The 17500-nt window shown below is 42.6% G+C and overlaps 1 protein-coding gene across 8 annotated transcripts in view; it reads right to left on the bottom strand.

Moving 5' to 3' along the window:
* The window catches only part of spir (spire type actin nucleation factor), a 506323-nt gene that overhangs the window by 442730 nt on the left and 46093 nt on the right, over positions 1-17500 (bottom strand). The window lies entirely within an intron of this gene.

The following is a 17500-nucleotide window of genomic DNA, read 5'->3' as shown; positions in this document are numbered from 1 at the left end:
TTGAAAAAGGGTCACAGTTAAGACCTGAAAGTACTCGAGATTAAAAGTAATTTGTAAATATTTACAAGTAAACAAATTATACACAGGAATCTTGTGGGTTTCTCTTTCCATTATTATTATTATTATTATTATTATTATTATTATTATTATTATTATTAGTACAAAAACAAGCTTACTCAAAACAGAATGAACATAGATTATTATTATTATTATTATTATTATTATTATTATTATTATTATTATTATTATTATTATATTATAAATAAAGACATTCCCAATAGCACTATTTAGAGCATCACTTCTTATAGTTACAAGTTGTTTTGGCAAGAACTTCTCAGGCGTCAGTTTTTTCCCATAAACATACTGTCACCATTAGTCACTGTATTTTTTGTAAAGCAATCTACTTAATTACTTCCTTTTAGGGAAAAAAATCCACTCGCCTTTCTACGATACGTATGTCTTCCTAAAGTAATCTAGATAAACACTTCGTTTTGCACAAAAATCCACTCGCCTTTCTACTTTACTCACGTTCCTTGACCCACGGGTCCCAAACACAATCCGCTTTTCAAAATAAGCACATAGGAGAACAGCACTTCCAATATATCTATATACTGTAAGGGCGTTCAACATCTACCTGTGCGCTAAACAGACTTTGTTCGTATTTTCCTCATTCAACAAATTTTTCGACCATACATACCTCCTTTCTCTCTCTCTCTCTCTCTCTCTCTCTCTCTCTCTCTCTCTATCTCTCTCTCTATCTCTATATATATATATATATATATATATATATATATATATATATATATACACATAATGTATGTGTGAAGCCGACCGTATTACACTGTTTCTAAACCAAAGGCTCAGGTAAGAATCATGTCGGGACAGAAGTACCTGCGATGTATAATTCCCCTTGGGTTTAAGTTATTCCCAAAGGTATGGTGAATTCTATATTAAATTATATTTGAGGCTTGGTATTGTTAGTATAAAACTTACGCGTATATTAGAGATAACACTGCACATACGGTGCCGCACAACGTTATAATAATGATGAAAATATCCGTATATCCCAAGGTGCATAACGTGGAAATAATGCAAAATTTCTTTCAGGAACAAACTCAAGTAAACGCTCTCTCTCTCTCTCTCTCTCTCTCTCTCTCTCTCTCTCTCTCTCTCTCTCTCTCTCTCTCTCTTCAAACACGACCTGAGAAAACTAAACCCCCGCCCCTACCCTTTACCCTACCCCAGCTCCCAACTCCTAAAGAAATAAAATCCAGGTTCTGTAATCATGACGCTTATGGGAAGAAGGGAAGATGATGGGAAATAAATGCCCACTTTATGATATCTCCTGCCGCTGCTACCAGAGGAAAAACGTCCTAGGAGGAGGAGGAGGAGGAGGAGGAGGAGGAGGAGGAGGAGGAGGAGGAGGAGGAGGAGGAGGAGGAAGAGGAGGGTAATGCTTCGGAGGAGGAGGGTACTGCTTCGGAGGAGGGGAAGGAAGAGGAGGAGGAGGAGGAGGAGGATGAAGGAAATGCTTGGGGGGAGGAGGAGGAGGACTGTGAGAAAGCAGCAGAAGAAGCAGTAGCAAGCAGTAGCAGCAGTGGATGCACCCTTTCGCCCAGTTCAGGCTTGAACGCTGCCGCTTCCACACTTTTAAAGGGGACCGCTCCACACACACACATCCCTTTTCCGCTTCCTTCTCCTCCTCCTCCTCCTCCTCCTCCTCCTCCTCCTCCCCTGCAGCGCCTCCTACGTAATACCCAACTTAAAGGTGGCGGAGGAAGGAACACGGAGGAGGAGAGATGCTGCTGCCCCTGCTGGCGGGGGTAGAGTTTCTGCGTGGGGACTGGGAAGTGTTGATGCTGTTCTGAAGCATTAACGAGGAACAACAAAAACAAAGATAACAAAAGGAAAATATCTACATCCTATTTACATCAAAGGAAATACAATACACAGATTTTTGTTATAATTCACAATGTTCCCACATTCATGAGGAGCACCTTCAAGCAAGCTCACAATGTTTCCACATTTATGAAGAGCACCTTCAAGCAAGCTCACAATGTTCCCACATTTATGAGGGGCACTTTCAAGCAAGTTTAGTGTTCCCACATTTATGAGGAGCACTTTCAAGTGAGCTTACAATGTCCCCACATTTATGAGAAGCACCTTCAAGCAAGCTTACAATGTTCCCACATTCACGAGGAGCACCTTCAAGCAAGTGTTCTCACATTTATGAGGAGCACCTTCAAGCATGCTCACAACGTTCCCACATTCATGAGAAGCACCCCCAAGCAAGCTTAAACAGAAGGGAATACCCGAGTGCGATGAATAATATATCCATGAGATGTATAATAAAAGAAAAGTCAATGTCAATGAATTAAAGTAAATCAAGTCAATAAACTAGATTAAATAGTGCCATAACGACATAATTGAGTGTAAAGTCATGAATACAAACGTGAGTAACAAATAAAAATAATCAAAAGAGGCACTGAAGAAGAAGTAAAGGGACAATATTTCTCCACAATAAACAGTGCAACAACATGACGTATTACACGAATTCCCTGCAGTGGCCTTAAATGGAGACATAAGAGAGAAAGACGGAAGACCCCTAAAGTGAACAGCAAAGATAAACAATAAGAGAGAGAGAGAGAGAGAGAGAGAGAGAGAGAGAGAGAGAGAGAGAGAGAGAGAGAGAGAGAGAGAGGCGGGCAGCAAGAAGAGCCTAAGGCAAGGACGGTCAGTCACTCACAACGCAACTTGCTGGCTGCTCACACCCGTGCTTCTCAACTCGAGGAGGAGGAGGAGGAGGAGGAGGAGGAGGAGGAGGACGAGGAGGAGAAGGAAGGATAACAGCAGTAGCAGGGGGAGGGCGAGGGAGAGTAGGCTCATGCACGAGGAGCATTAATCAATCTGATCCTGAACCCTGACAACGCGGGCCGTCGATGAATCTGGAATCCGTGAAAGCGGCTGGAGAATTCGTAAATACAAAAACAGTAAAGAAAATGGGTTATCATTCGGGATAGAGAAGAGAGGAAAAGTGATGAGATAATAAAAGGAGTTGTAAAATATTTCAAGAAATGAAACCAGATCGAAACACCTTAAAAAATACACAGTATTACGGAAGAGGACAGACGAAGATAATTAGTGTTATAAGGGATTATAGTTATGTAAACTAGACAACAATATATATCATCCAGAATAAATGGAGAAACATACCTCTGATGCACCAGTGAAATATGGTCTCATTAATTCTAACCTCCCCCCCCCCCAAAAAAAAATCGACTACCTACCCAATTCCGACATTGCAAAACAAAGGCCGAATTCTGGATCGCCGCTTGAGCGTAATGATCGTTCGATATGAGATTTCTACCTGCGTTGTCTAACAACATCGGTCAGGAGCGGGGGAGTACAAGTATACGATGCCTCAAGGGTCATCTCCTCCTCCTCCTCCTCCTTCTCCTCCCCTTCTCCCCTCCTCCTCCTTCAAAGTCCAAGTCGGCAGGTGAAGATAATCCTCTCCCAAACATAAATGTGACACTCGGGAGGCTAAATTTACGTAAGACTTCTCCTCCGAAACAAAGCAAAACTGGACGAAAGGTGGTAAGAAAGATTTTTCTCTTCTCTCCCGTGTCCTGAATGTCCCTCCCCTTCCCCACCCCTTCTATCTCCCCCCCTATTCCCACCTATCCCCTCTGTGTCTCTTAGATTTTCCGTCATGAGAAAGGGGACACGACGCTGGAACTAGAGAAAGAGAAAGAGTATGGCAGTGGAGACAGATACAGGAGACAGGAAAATGGGGGTAACTAGAGAAGGAGAAAGAGAATGGCAGTAGAGACAAATACGGGAGGCAGGAAAATGGGGGGTAACTAGAGAAAGGGAAAGAGAATGGCAGTAGAGACAAATACGGGAGGAAGGGAAATGGGGGTAACTAGAGAAAGAGAAAGAGAATGGCAGTAGAGGCAAATACGGGAGGAAGGAAAATGGGGGTAACTAGAGAAAGGGAATGGCAGTAGAGGCAAATACGGGAGGAAGGGAAATGGGGGTAATTAGAGAAAGAGAAGGAGAACGGCAGTGCAGCCAAACAGTGGCAAGAAAATGGGGGTAGAGTGAATAGACTCCTACGTAAAGGGATGAAAAGTCCCCTTTGATTAATATTCCATAGAGCAAAGTGGGCCAGGAACGGAGAGGAGGAACGCAGACGAAAAACACGAAAAGGAGGAGGAGGAGGTGGAGGAAGAGGAGGAGGAGGAGAACACTGACCTTGGAGGGCGTATTGATTGTTGGCACTCTCCCCTCCCCACATCTCCCGACATTCCCCCCTCCCCCCAACACCGTCCAACCCCTTTAACACGGCTTGCAAGCCCCGCCTTCCCCAACCAACCCAAACACGAAATTTACCCAAAATGAGTGAGTGTTCCCACTAAGTAACTGATCCGGTAAACATCAGCCAATGGGGCACCTGTAGCCCATCAGTAAATACCTTTCCCCATACATACATACATACACACACACACATATACTGTATATATATATGTGTGTGTATTATATTATATAATTATATAAATATATATATTTATATAATATATATATATACACGAGTGTGTGTAGGAGAGAGAGAGAGAGAGAGAGAGAGAGAGAGAGAGAGAGAGAGAGAGAGAGAGAGGACTCTGGCTTTTAAATAAAAAAATCCGCCATCGGTAAATTCGCCTTCATGCGGTCGATGGTCACATATCCCTGGAAATTTTACGTTTAGTTAAAGTTGCACTTACTTGGACCGATACGGTCATTTGATTCTTTACGAGCAACGTGAAGAGAACGCTGATGGCATCGATTTCTTCAAATATAAATATTACATATTTCTTCACTCGAAAATATCGTTGGATTCCCTTTTGATATAACTCCATAATGAAGAAGGCTTTTAAGACATCGTTGGATTCCCTTCTGATATAACTCCATAATGACGAAGGCTTTTAAGACAATCTCAGAGAGAAAGAAGAAAGAAAGATGTATAATTCAGGACAAAGGCCAAGCGCTGGGAACTAAGAGGCTATTCAGCACCGAAATGGAAACTGGCAGTAAAAAGGCTTGAAAGGTGTAACAGGAGGGAAACCTCGCAGCCGCACTAAGAATCAACTGTTAGGAGAGGCTTGAGAAAAGTAAGATGGAAGAAAGAGAATGTGAATGGAGGTAAAGTAAAAAGGAATAAAAGGGGTTACAGCTAGGGGCCGAAGGAACGCTGCAAAGAGCCTTGAGTAATGCCTACAGTGCACCGCGTGAGGTGTAGTAACGGCACTAACTTCCCTACGGAGATCGGAGAGTGAGGAACGCTCGTCTCATTTCAGGAGGAATATACCCTCCTCAGACAATACCCGTTCGTCAGAGGAAAGACCACTTTAACTCCATCAGGAAAGCGCTATTTAGAAACTATCGTGAAGAGACATGGCGAAGCAACGAAGTCAAAAGCCAAGGTCGCACGGGATGAATGAAAACTTCTTCGCAACGCCAACGTCTGTCGTTCGTCCGCTTTTCCGCGAATCTTCCGGAGATATTGATCGCTTGAACATGACGGGACGCAGCCAGGCACTTGCGTAATAACATTTCCATCGGGGCAATTCTTGATTGACGCGTGCTAGCACTAATGCATAATATGCGATTATATACATGTACTTCACGGGCGCGTGTGCTTGGTTAGTGCTTGAAAAGTGGACGTGGAGATATTATATATATATATATATATATATATATATATATATATATATATATATATATATATATATATAATTCTAATAGCCACAATGCCCTCTTAACTTCGCTAATTCCTCGCGCTTTTTGGATATGCTTGTAACTATAAGCGGATATATAAAGGGAAGAATAATTAGCGAAGTTAGAAAGGCATTGTATATATTAGAATACATATATGTCTGGTAAAGTGACCAGTAGATTCTGCATATATATATATATATATATATATATATATATATATATATATATATATATATATATATATATATATATATATATATATATATATATATATCTGTCCAACACCACATCACAGCATAGTTCAATTTTCTCTCCACTTTGTAAATTATTCTCTCTCTCTCTCTCTCTCTCTCTCTCTCTCTCTCTCTCTCTCTCTCTCTCTCTCTCTCTCTCTCTCTCTCTCAGTGATTATGATTTGGTAAATGAATTTTGCGGTTGTAGTTAAGTTTAAACGATTGTCCTACACGGTTCTGTGGCTTGAAAGTTTAAAGTATTATTATTATTATTGTGTGTGTGTTATTATTATTATTATTATTATTATTATTATTATTATTATTATTATATTTCCTAAACTGTTAATTTCGATCTACTATTAACTTAAAACGATTTGGAATCCGTTATTACTGCTATGGTTTTAATATTTTTCTTACTGCAATATTATTACCATAATATAAAATTACCGTCATCCACAGCTGAGGCAAACAGGAACATATTTCTCTCTCTCTCTCTCTCTCTCTCTCTCTCTCTCTCTCTCTCTCTCTCTCTCTCTCTCACCCACGTAGGTCTGGATCTTCAAGCTATCCCGGTGCCCTCAGAGGCCCAGATGTGTCATTCTCAAAACATGTCCAAACCATCTTCATTCTTACATCATTATCTCATCCCATAAAAAGGTTCCGTAATTTCATCTGATATAACCCCCAAATTCATGACGATTCTTATAGAACTAAAAATTCGTCGTGCTCTTTGTGTAACTTATACTTTAAGTAAAAATTCGTCGTGCTCTTTGTGTAACTTATACTTTAAGTTCTCTTCAAGCAATCCAGATTTGCTGTACGCCTTACAGAATTCGAAAATTGTGGAATGGAATATACAATTTAGGCCGAGGACCAAGCGCTTGGACCTATGAGGTCATTCATGGCTGGAGGGGAAATTGAGAGCAAAAGGTTTGATAGGCGTAACAGGAGGAAAACCTCGCAGTTGCACTATGGAACAACTGTTAGAAGAGGATGGCAAGTAAAATGGAAGAATGTGAATGGAGGTGCAGTAAAAAGAATGAAAGGCGTTGCAGCTAGGGGTCGAAGGGACGCTGCAAAGGACCTTAAGTAATGGCTGCAGTGCACCGCGTGAGGTGCACTGACGGTACTACCCACCCCCTAAGGAGTCGAATATTTAGTGTTCAATTCAAGACGCAAAATCACTGAACGCCATTTACCACTACAATTTCAGAACCAATTAACGCAGTCAAAACCTGTAGTGTTCCCTTAGTTCCTACTGAGGAATTCCTCATGCGAGGCTCCTCACACGACCACAAACTAAGGAACTGTTATACAAAACTTATTCACTAAATAAACATCCTAAACAAACATCCAGCTGAACCATAACACCAATAACACCAGCCTTTACTTAAGAGGTCAGCGGGCTACATTCAACTACAGAGGACATAGAATAAAAGTTAGATAATTTTATGGATCACGTGATCGTCTTAAAACGAGCCTCAGATTTTGAAGGTTATATGATGTGAAATAACAGTTATATGGTTTTCTGGATCACGTGATAATCGTACAACGAAAATCGAATTCTCAAGGTCAAGTGCGACGAACTGATTCCGTGCTGAACATGGTGTTTTATCTATTTATTATTTGTTTCTTTTCTTCGAACAGATATTTGCTCACCTTTTCTAATTTATTTAATTCGTTCAATGGACATCGGAAAGCAAGATCCACAGAATAGACAGGCGTGAAATTGAACGTAGGTCTGACCTTGGACGATGTAACACAAACTTTAAATCAGATTCAGAGCAAAAATATGTGCTTTCGAAAATAAAACATCTTTCACCAACGTAGGCATTTTCAAATGTCTCACACACACAAAAAAACATACACACACCTATCTCATTTACATAAAAATATTCATATATTCAAAGAAAAACAAATCAAAATAAATAGGAAAATAAATGAATACAGCCATTTCGAAACTAAAAAAAAAAAATAGCAAATACACCTCCTAAATCACAAGGAATTTCTTTTCCAAAGTCATATATTCTCCGCGTCTTGGTATTGGTAATCGACCCAGAAATAATAATCATCTTTATAAAATGGGGCGAAGAATAACTTTGGATGAATAATTTACAATTGATTGATTGACTTTAAAAAGTAAACAGGCAGGCAAATATTTCAAGGGATTTTCTTGCCATAAGGGGAGGAAATGATGACGTAATGCGAATCACATGAAAAGTACGAAGAATAACATGCTAGTCAATCATAAAAGTATAGATTTTATATATATATATATATATATATATATATATATATATATATATATATATATATATATATATATATATATATATATATATACACATACATACATATACACATATATATATATATATATATATATATATATATAAAATATATATATATATATATATAACAAAATCCACGTAAGGAGGCAGTGAAAACCGGACTTTGAACAAGTACTTTCGTAGTTTATTCCACATGATCCAAGTTCAGCGTGAACTCGAAAATATAGAATAAACTTTAAGTAACCATGTATTTTAATTCGTGAACAACAACCTTTCTTTTCATTTGTTTGCCACAGCCTCATATACCTGGTCTTATAATCCTAATTAATTCACATTGTTCGAGTCACTTTATAAAGTTATCAATGTGTAACCAAATCCAAAGTAATTACTCTTTTGCAAGTGTTGAATTTACCTTGTGTCCTGTTAAAGAAGTTTGTTCCAGTATGTTATTAAAAGTAATGTTGCAGTTTCATAAATCCTTAGAGTAAAGTTCATTGCAAGGCAGAATGTAGAGTAAAGTAAAGCATTTGCCGCTTATTCTTGTATATAGATGTTCACACCCGAAGGAAGGTGTATACATCATCTTGGGTGGGGAGCTATTATAATTAGCAAGAACTCGCTAGCAAATTGCTTCCCCGCCTTTTTTTCATTTACTGTCTGCCGATCGATATTTCACACGTCAGAATACAAGGGATTAAAATCGATTGTAGGCCACTCCTTTGAGTCGATAATTTCCCAAAGTATACTTTTCCTCGTGCCTCGACCGTATTCCCCGAGCCCACGCCATTGCTTGGAGTTTCGAGAGTCCCCACGCTGCTCCCTACGGGAAGCTCCTCATCTCACCACGTGGAAGAAACTCGCCCTCGGCACCAGGTCCACGCACCGCCTTCTACGCGCTTCTCGGAAAATCTGCTGCTACTAAGGTAAAGTGCCCGAAGAGCTCCCATTTCAGTCACTGGCGCTTTGTTTCGTACATTTTCAAAGAGTAAAGCCAGAAATCTCCCTTTGTCTATCGTCCGCGCGCCTCTTGCATCGGCAGGTTACTCCTTTGCACCCCTCAGTGCAGCTTGAATTCCATTATTCTTTGTCTATTTTCATTACTGGTTATAATGCATATATCTCTATTTCAGAGGATCCTATCGTGAAGCTCGACTGTGTGGCTGGGATCTCTAGTTTCATTCAATCTACTTGAGTTCCTCTTTCCAGCTAATGTCATTTATGTAAATATAATATTTTTAAATGTGTGCCCACGTGTTTTACGTAACATTTCCCTCAGTAACTGGTGAGCCCATGCTTATGAAATTCTCCTTTGTTTTCTCTTTTTTACGTTTTCCTGCACCACGAAGTCAGAATTACAAGGCAATTACTATAAATTGTTGTTACCTGTCTCACAGAGCATATTTCAACCAAACCACGGAAACGTGAAAATGGTTAATCTGGCCATAGATCTCGTTTTGCAGTTGCAGTTCCTAGTGTTGCTTTTTTATTGCATTTGTAATCTCACAGGATTGAAGTATTAGCAAAGCTTAAGCAGCATGGAGACAATTACGAACTTTTGTGTAAACTACACACAGATTCAGAAAATTCACTGTAAGTAATGTGTTAATCTTAGCAAAACCTTTTACAATCGTGACTGTTCCTTTAGAATTAGAAATAGGGACGCATGTAATCACTGAGAGAAAGAACCGCTCGTATTAGATCTGTTAATGCATGCCTTCAGGATAGGTAGTTAGAACAACCAAAGCAAACCATCCTTTGCTTCGAGGAATAGTGCGAGAAATTTCAGGATAAATTTTACCGTGATTAATGAGCTTAATCACATTTAGGCGTCAATAAATTTAATGTGGGACAATGACGGTCAGCTTGCATTGCTGAAATTCTCTCAGTGTAGTTAGGAATTCGAGTTTAGGTGTTAGGGAAAGCGAAATTTAAACTCCGCTTATAGGAAAAAATTACTAGGCCGTTGTACTGTTATCCTTCAGACGACTGGGAAATTCTCCGAATCTAGACGGTATATAAACATACGTTCATTCACCTAATCTAAAAATACCCGTGTTACAAACGACCTGCACTTTCCACCCCCGCCCATGCCCGCGTGTGTGTAGCATTTTTTTTCCTCCCCATTCCATTTCCCAGCAAACATTTTTCTTTGCCTCCTGTTAGTAATTTCTAAGTCCCAAGGGACGAATCGTAATTCCAAGTCCTATGACTCCTAAACTTGCATGTCGTACGTGGCGAGAATTTCTCCAAATTCCAGTCCCAGAGACTCCTAAATCCCACGTCGCACGTGGGGCGAGAATTTCTCCAAATCTCCAGTCCAGAGACTCCTAAAATTCTGGCTGCCTACGTGGCGAGAATTTCCTCCACTCAGTCCTCAGAGACTCCTAAATCCCATTGCCGCACGCGGGCGAGAATTTCCAAATTCCAGTCCTCAGAGACTCCTACCACGCCGACATATGAGAATTTTCAAATTCCAGTCCCAGAGACTCCTAAATTCTACGTCGCACGCGGGCGCGCAGAATTCCTCCAAATTCCAGTCCTCAGAGACTCAGAAAATTTACCGCCGTGACGTGGCGAGAATTCTCTAAATTCCAGTCCTCAGAGACTCATACAAAAATTCCCACGTCGTGACGTGGCGAGAATTTCTGGCTCCAAGGCGGAACCAAAAATTAAGTACTTCTGAGACATTATATAGTGTAGTTCACATCTAAGCCCTTACGGACTGGACTATTCTAGTTCGTTAGAACAACTCCTTAACTTCACGCTACAGCCGGCCAAGTCCGAGCTGCGATGAAATCCAACCACGCCTTCCGAGATTCCATATTAGACTCTCTGCTCGCCAAGAACAACCACGCTCTTCCAAGACACATCCAATTTAACAAAGAGTCTTTTCAGACATCCTATAAACGATGTCCCAAGATGGCTAATACCAGAGCCCAAATAAAACGAGGATTTCAAATTTACATGTCCGCTGGGAAGGACATGGGACTATCGGGCAAGATCTGAGGAGCATGGGTTCAAGAGCGAGGACGATGCAAGGCGGAGAGAGAGCAAGAGAACGTGAGGAGAGAGAGAGGGGCAAGAATTGCTCAAGAGCAGGAGTGAAGGATAAAGAACGTGAGGAGAGAGAGGGCAAGAAATTGCCCAAGAGCAGGAGAAGGATAAAGAACGCAGAGAGAGAGGGAACTAATTGCCTGGAAGAACAAATCGAGAGAGAGAGAACGAATCGTCAAGAGCAGGAGAAGGAAAGAGAACGTGAGGAGAGAGAGAGAGAGACAGAATTGCCCAAGAGAAAAGGGAGGAATGAGAATGGAAGATCGAGAGCCACAGCGCCTCACTAACTCCAGATGCTAGAACGACAGCCCGCGCACTTCTCGCCTCTGCCGCGGGATGAGTGCCTCAGCTGCTCACTGCTTCATGCCAAATGGACCGAGTCCGAGCCTGAAGTATGGCTTGAAAGGCCGAACGAGTCCTGAATGCTGCGATCTTCCCGCGGAACTCTCCTTTGTCTTCACTTCAAATTCCTGGGCGAGCGTCTCGTTGCCTACCACACGCCTTCCCGCTGGACTTATCGGGAACAGCCGTGACGCCAAGCAGCTTAAGGCGCATTTAGACACCCCGGTGCCGTGGAGGAGACGTTGGAGAGAGCAGCTCAGAGAAGCAGGCTAGACTTGTCCGACATGCATTTATTCGGAGCGGAGCTGACAAAATGGCTCGATTCCGGCGAGCACCAACACCGCCGAGGTACTCGAGCGTTTAAATTCGAGCATTTCCCGCGCCACGCCTCCTGCCTCGCCACTCATATAGTGGAAGTCTCAGCAACACCACCGCAAGCTGCCGGCTAGCAGATATGTGGGAAACCCACTACCCTCACAGTGATCCATGGGGCGGAAAATAAATCCCCGCCCTCTCGAGGAACAAATTCTCACAAAATGGGGAATTCGGCAGCCCCTAACTTGCCATTATTGCAAGAAAACGGGGCATTCCCTCCGAACAGTGCCGGAACAAGAAACCGCCTTCTCCCGAAAACCGACAACACCCTCGCCTGCGCTCCACATGTGGGCAGCGCGGTGATTTTAGCTGTGACCTTTGCACGCGTGCAAGGCCTTATGGCCATTCTCTGCATGGGCAAAAATGCCCACGCACACAAAGTGCAAATACTCCCGCCCGCTGCCTTGGCCGTCACAGACTTCCCAGTCATTAGGGCTCCTCCGCCGGCGGGCCTGTATACGTGGCTCCTCCACGAGGTAGCGAGCCCGCGCTGAAGTCTGCTTTCGAGGACTAAGCGCATAAATCTCCTCATCCGAGGGACAGAGTTCCCCTACGGAGTTAGTCACACAGGGACGAAAACTCGTCACGATCGAGGTGGAATAAATCAATTTAAGATGATACCCTTGACGGTTCAATTGAGAGTCTCACGACTACCAATCCAAAATGTGCAATCTGCAGTAGCAAGCCATCTCCCGGAGCGCTATGACGTCATCCTGGGACAGGACTTCCAGTCCCTGCCAGCCGAAATCACGATACAATCTAGGGGTCCACATTCCCGACCACCCCGCTGGCGCGAGTAATCTCCCGCCTCTCCTCAGCCGACTGGCGCCCCTGGGTACCAGAAGGACGCAGTCCCCACCAGTGCCACCTGAGTACAATGTACAGTGGCCCCCGACCGGTTCCCGATCCCATTCCAGTGCCCGGCCCTGCCTCAGTGCCAGTGCCAGGGCTCCCAATCAAATCTCTCCCTTCAGAGATGCCACCTCTGCCGTACACACTTGCATGCCCCGGCAGGCCACAAGCTTCGTCCGCCCTGACCGACGAGCCCAAGAAACCCTCTGATAGCGCCTGACTTGCCCCAGTGCCAGCGCCTGAGCGCGCCGATTTCCATTCACGGGATCCAACCTAGGACCCCCCTCTCTCTCCCCGGCCTGGCACCGTTACCAGCCGCCGGTCAGAGAGACGGTTCCTCCCGACCACCGCTGAAGCTCACCTGCAGGTGCGGCTCGCAACCCGTACCTGAGCTGGTCATCACCGCGGCCGCCACGCCACCCCCGACCGCTCCTCTCTGCTCAGTCTGTCGTCGACGCAATTGCAAGTCAGGATTCTGCCATATCTCACTTGCCGATGAACTACAAGAGCCGCGACGGATCATGGTAGAACCCGCACGGAACACTCTCGCGCCAGCTGTCGTGATCAGCAGGCCCGCGCAGGTGGTACTCCGCGCCGCCTCCGGTCGCGGCCCTCCGCTTCCCCGGCCGAGCATCATCGTCCCATTAAGAAAGGTTTCGAGGCGAAATTACCACGGGCGTGGGAATTTGCGAAGCCATAAAGAGCTCTAGAGCTCCCATGGCACCCAGCGCTATTTCATTTTTCGAAGGTCTTGGCAATTTAATCCAGAAGGACGTCAGACCTTCTCTATCTTCCTCCGTTCTCAGGAACTTTCTATCTCTTATCACCTTCTATTAATCTTCCCTAAATTGTCACCACAAGAGGAAATTGTAATACGGATGCTTGGCTCCCACACAATGTATAAATCATTGAGAATAACAGAGTGAGAAGTGGCAATGCCCTTGCGCTCATACTTCTGGCACCGGGCGTGCGTGTCAGCCCCCTCCTGAAGGAGTCGTGCCCTTCGGGGTGCAATTTCTCTCGAGTTGGGACTGAAGTGATAGTCCGGGCCGTAATTTATAGGCGTAAGACGATAGATTCCCGCCTAACACAATAAAACCTCACTCTTTTTCCTTTAGCTCTGCCAATATCATTTACTTTCTTTTAGTCATTTAGTTATCTTTATTTTAATGAATCGCGAGTCGTCCTTGCCCTTTGTGATTTAAATGCCCTTTCGTGTTTCTGAGAGACGTGTCCCGCCTTTCATATGCGGTCAAGTTTCTTCGCAACGTCTTGGTAATTTTCCTTGTTATTATTATCCTTTTTCCTCCTTCCATTCCTTCCAAGATCGCTGCTTCGTCCTACCCCACATCTTTGTCTGCTCGCCCGTCATAACATTGAGTAGGGCAGTAGACGCATAAAAATTAGCGTAGTTTAAGGTTAGCGAATTAAAACTCGTGAATACTCGCCCGCAATATCATCGTCAAATTCCCTGGTGTGTGGGTCGTCCTCACCCGCGTTGGAACGATAGCTGGGCAAAGTATGTTAAAACGAAGATAAATTATCAATGAATATGATAGTCATTGTTATATCGTGTGCGACGTCATTTACAAAATAAACGCCAAGTTTTCATTTACACAGCCCCTTCAAGGCAGATTGTACTAACCGCATGCATTTTATCTAAAAATTAAGTAACTGTGTATTTTAATTTTGAACAATAATCCATTTCTTTTCATTTGTTGGCCATTATAGCTTCATACGTGGTCCTATAATCTTAATTAATTACAATTGTTCGAGTCACTTTATAAAGTTACAGTGGGTAACCAAATCTAAAGTAATTATTCTTTGCAAGTGTTTAAATCACTTATGTCCTGTTAACGAAAATTGTCCCAATGTGTTATTAAAAGTAATGTCCAGCTTAATAAAACCCTTAGAGTAAAGTTCATTGCAAGGCAGAATGTAGAGTAACGTAAAGCATTTGCTGCCTATTCTTGAATATCGATGTACACACCAAGGAGGTATGTACATCATCTTGTATGGGAGGTATTATGATTAGCAAGAATCTGCTAGCAACACCACTTCCTCCTTTGTTGTTGTTGGTTGTCTATTTACTGCCAGCCGGCCGATCGATAGACCATCTGTCCATCGACTTAAAACAAGGTTAAAAGACAAAGGCGCTCCCATTTTGATAAAGATCTTCCTTCGAGGCAAAGTAATCTGGCTTCTAAGTGCTTCTCCTACAGGCCAAAACCTCTTCTGTGCAGCAGGTGCAATGAGTCAAAGCATCTGTGATGGACGCCTCTGCCCCATAGGAGGGGATAAAAGGCAAAAGCCCACGAGGTCTCACTAACACGCGGGCTGGAGGATATGTGGGAAAGTGGAATCTCAGAAGACGTCCTCAACACCTGGCCCCACTGATGCCCTTTTTGCATCCTAACCACGTGGCCCTTCCCAAAGTATACTTTTCCTCGGTGCCTCGACCGTATTCCTCGAGCCCACACAGCTGTTTGAAAGTTTCTGAGGAGTCCTCATCGCCTTGCCCCTTTACGGAAGCCTCTACATTCACCATACGTGGAAGAAACTGCCCTCGGAAATCGTGTCGTCCACGCACCGGCTTTCTCATGCGCCTCGGAAAATCTGCTATGTGTAAAGTGCTCTGAAGAGCCCCATTTCAGTCACGCTTTTGTCTCTGTAATATTTTCTTAAAGAGAAAGCCGTGGAAATCTCCCTTTGCCCACGTCTCAAAAGCGCCTCTTGCATCGGCAGTATTAATTTTTATTACTCCTTTGCACCTCAGTGCAGCTTCTGAATTCATTATTCTTTGTCTATTTGGCTGGCGTATGAATGCGTATATCTCTCATTTCAGAGGGATCCTATCGTGAAGCTTTCGACTGTGGCTGGGGATTCCCCAGTTTCATTCAATCTACTTGAGTCTACTGCATTTCACGTCATTTATAAATACACTACTTTAAATGTGCTCAATGTGTTTTACTGTAATATTTCCTCAGCAACCACAGAGCCCTATGCTCATATGAAATTCTCTCTTTGTTTTCATGTTTTCCCAAAATTTACTGAAGTCATCAGAATTACAAGGCTAAATTACTATAAAATTGTTGCTACCTGTCTCACAGAGCATATTTCAAACTAAAACCACGGAAAAACGTAAAAATATAATATATATATATATATATATATATATATAATATATAATATATAATATATAATTATATACACACACAAAGAGAGAGAGAGAGAGAGAGAGAGAGAGAGAGAGAGAGAGAGAGAGAGAGAACATAAGTTATACAGGTGCAACAATGAAGCATTGGTAACACAGCCATGGAGACGGATGGTGAGTAAGAAAGGTGACTCGTTCAGTAGTACCTTCCTCAAGTCCATTATTCACAGCTCACGCACAGCTATCGAGTAAAACGCGATATTACTGGCACAGAAAAACAGGAAGAAGAAGAAGAAGAAGCAGAAAACGATAGCCGACGTTCCACTGACGTACGCACGTCAACCTGCAATGTCATCGAATGGATCAGAATGTAGCGCTTAGTGAAATTAGATTACACGAGCGTATCAGAAAGCTTGACGTCAGATGTAAGCTTCTAAAGATAAACATAGGACCGTCCAAGCTTAACAGCAAAAATAAAACTGCAGTAATTAAAACAAACGCATAAAAAAACACTGCAGTGGTAGTAATCGCTGATCCTCCCTGTGTTTGTGAAGGAAGTGTGTTGGGGATGGGGGTATGTATGTGTGTCGTGGGGGGGGAGGGGAGGGGGAGAGAGAAGGGGGGTGGTCACTTAAGTGAACATTCGTGTTAAGCCATCACAACAAAGTGTCATGGAATACAACTTTCTTGGCAACAGACTGTTCACCTTCCTCCTCTTCACAAAAAACGCCCGTCAGCAGTAATAAAAGCGAAGGTGTTAGGAAAGTGAAGGTGATGTTATATTTATATATATATATATATATATATATATATATATATATATATATATATATATATATATATATATATATATATATATATATATATATATATATAGCTTCAGCCTGGTGATCATGAACTGACTTGACTTAAACTGACATCCTGACATCACTGACAAACACTAACAAAAGCACTGATGTAGACGCCACCACGAGCCAAATTCTGTTACACGTCCTTGGAAAATTCGTCGTATAACCTATTCCCACTGGATTTCGTTTTACTTCATATTAAGCTGACAAATAAAAACTAACAAATAAAAACCATCAAATAAAATCTGACATATAAAATCTAGCAAAAAAACTAGCTAAAACGTAAACACTACCTCATGCCGTCTTGCATAATTTGGAAAGACATTTGAAGGGGCACATAAATGACACCTAATGATTTTATTCTCAGGACACCAGAAAGCTGTACTTAAATACATACATACATGCCACTGTCATAATTAGGGTAAATTAGGTTGAATCGTCCTTTCTTCCACAAATACCACTCAACCGAAGAGAAATAACAAGATGGTCACCACCGAACTACGCCCTTTGTTACGCCAAGGTCAAGACCTTCAATTTTCGAAATGAATGGTTCCTCCGCATGCAACACATACATCGACCTTCGAAAACAAA

Source organism: Macrobrachium rosenbergii, chromosome 37, assembly GCF_040412425.1.
Source record: "Macrobrachium rosenbergii isolate ZJJX-2024 chromosome 37, ASM4041242v1, whole genome shotgun sequence".
Classification (NCBI taxonomy): Eukaryota; Metazoa; Arthropoda; class Malacostraca; order Decapoda; family Palaemonidae; genus Macrobrachium; species Macrobrachium rosenbergii.
This window is presented reverse-complemented; position numbering and strand designations above follow the sequence as displayed.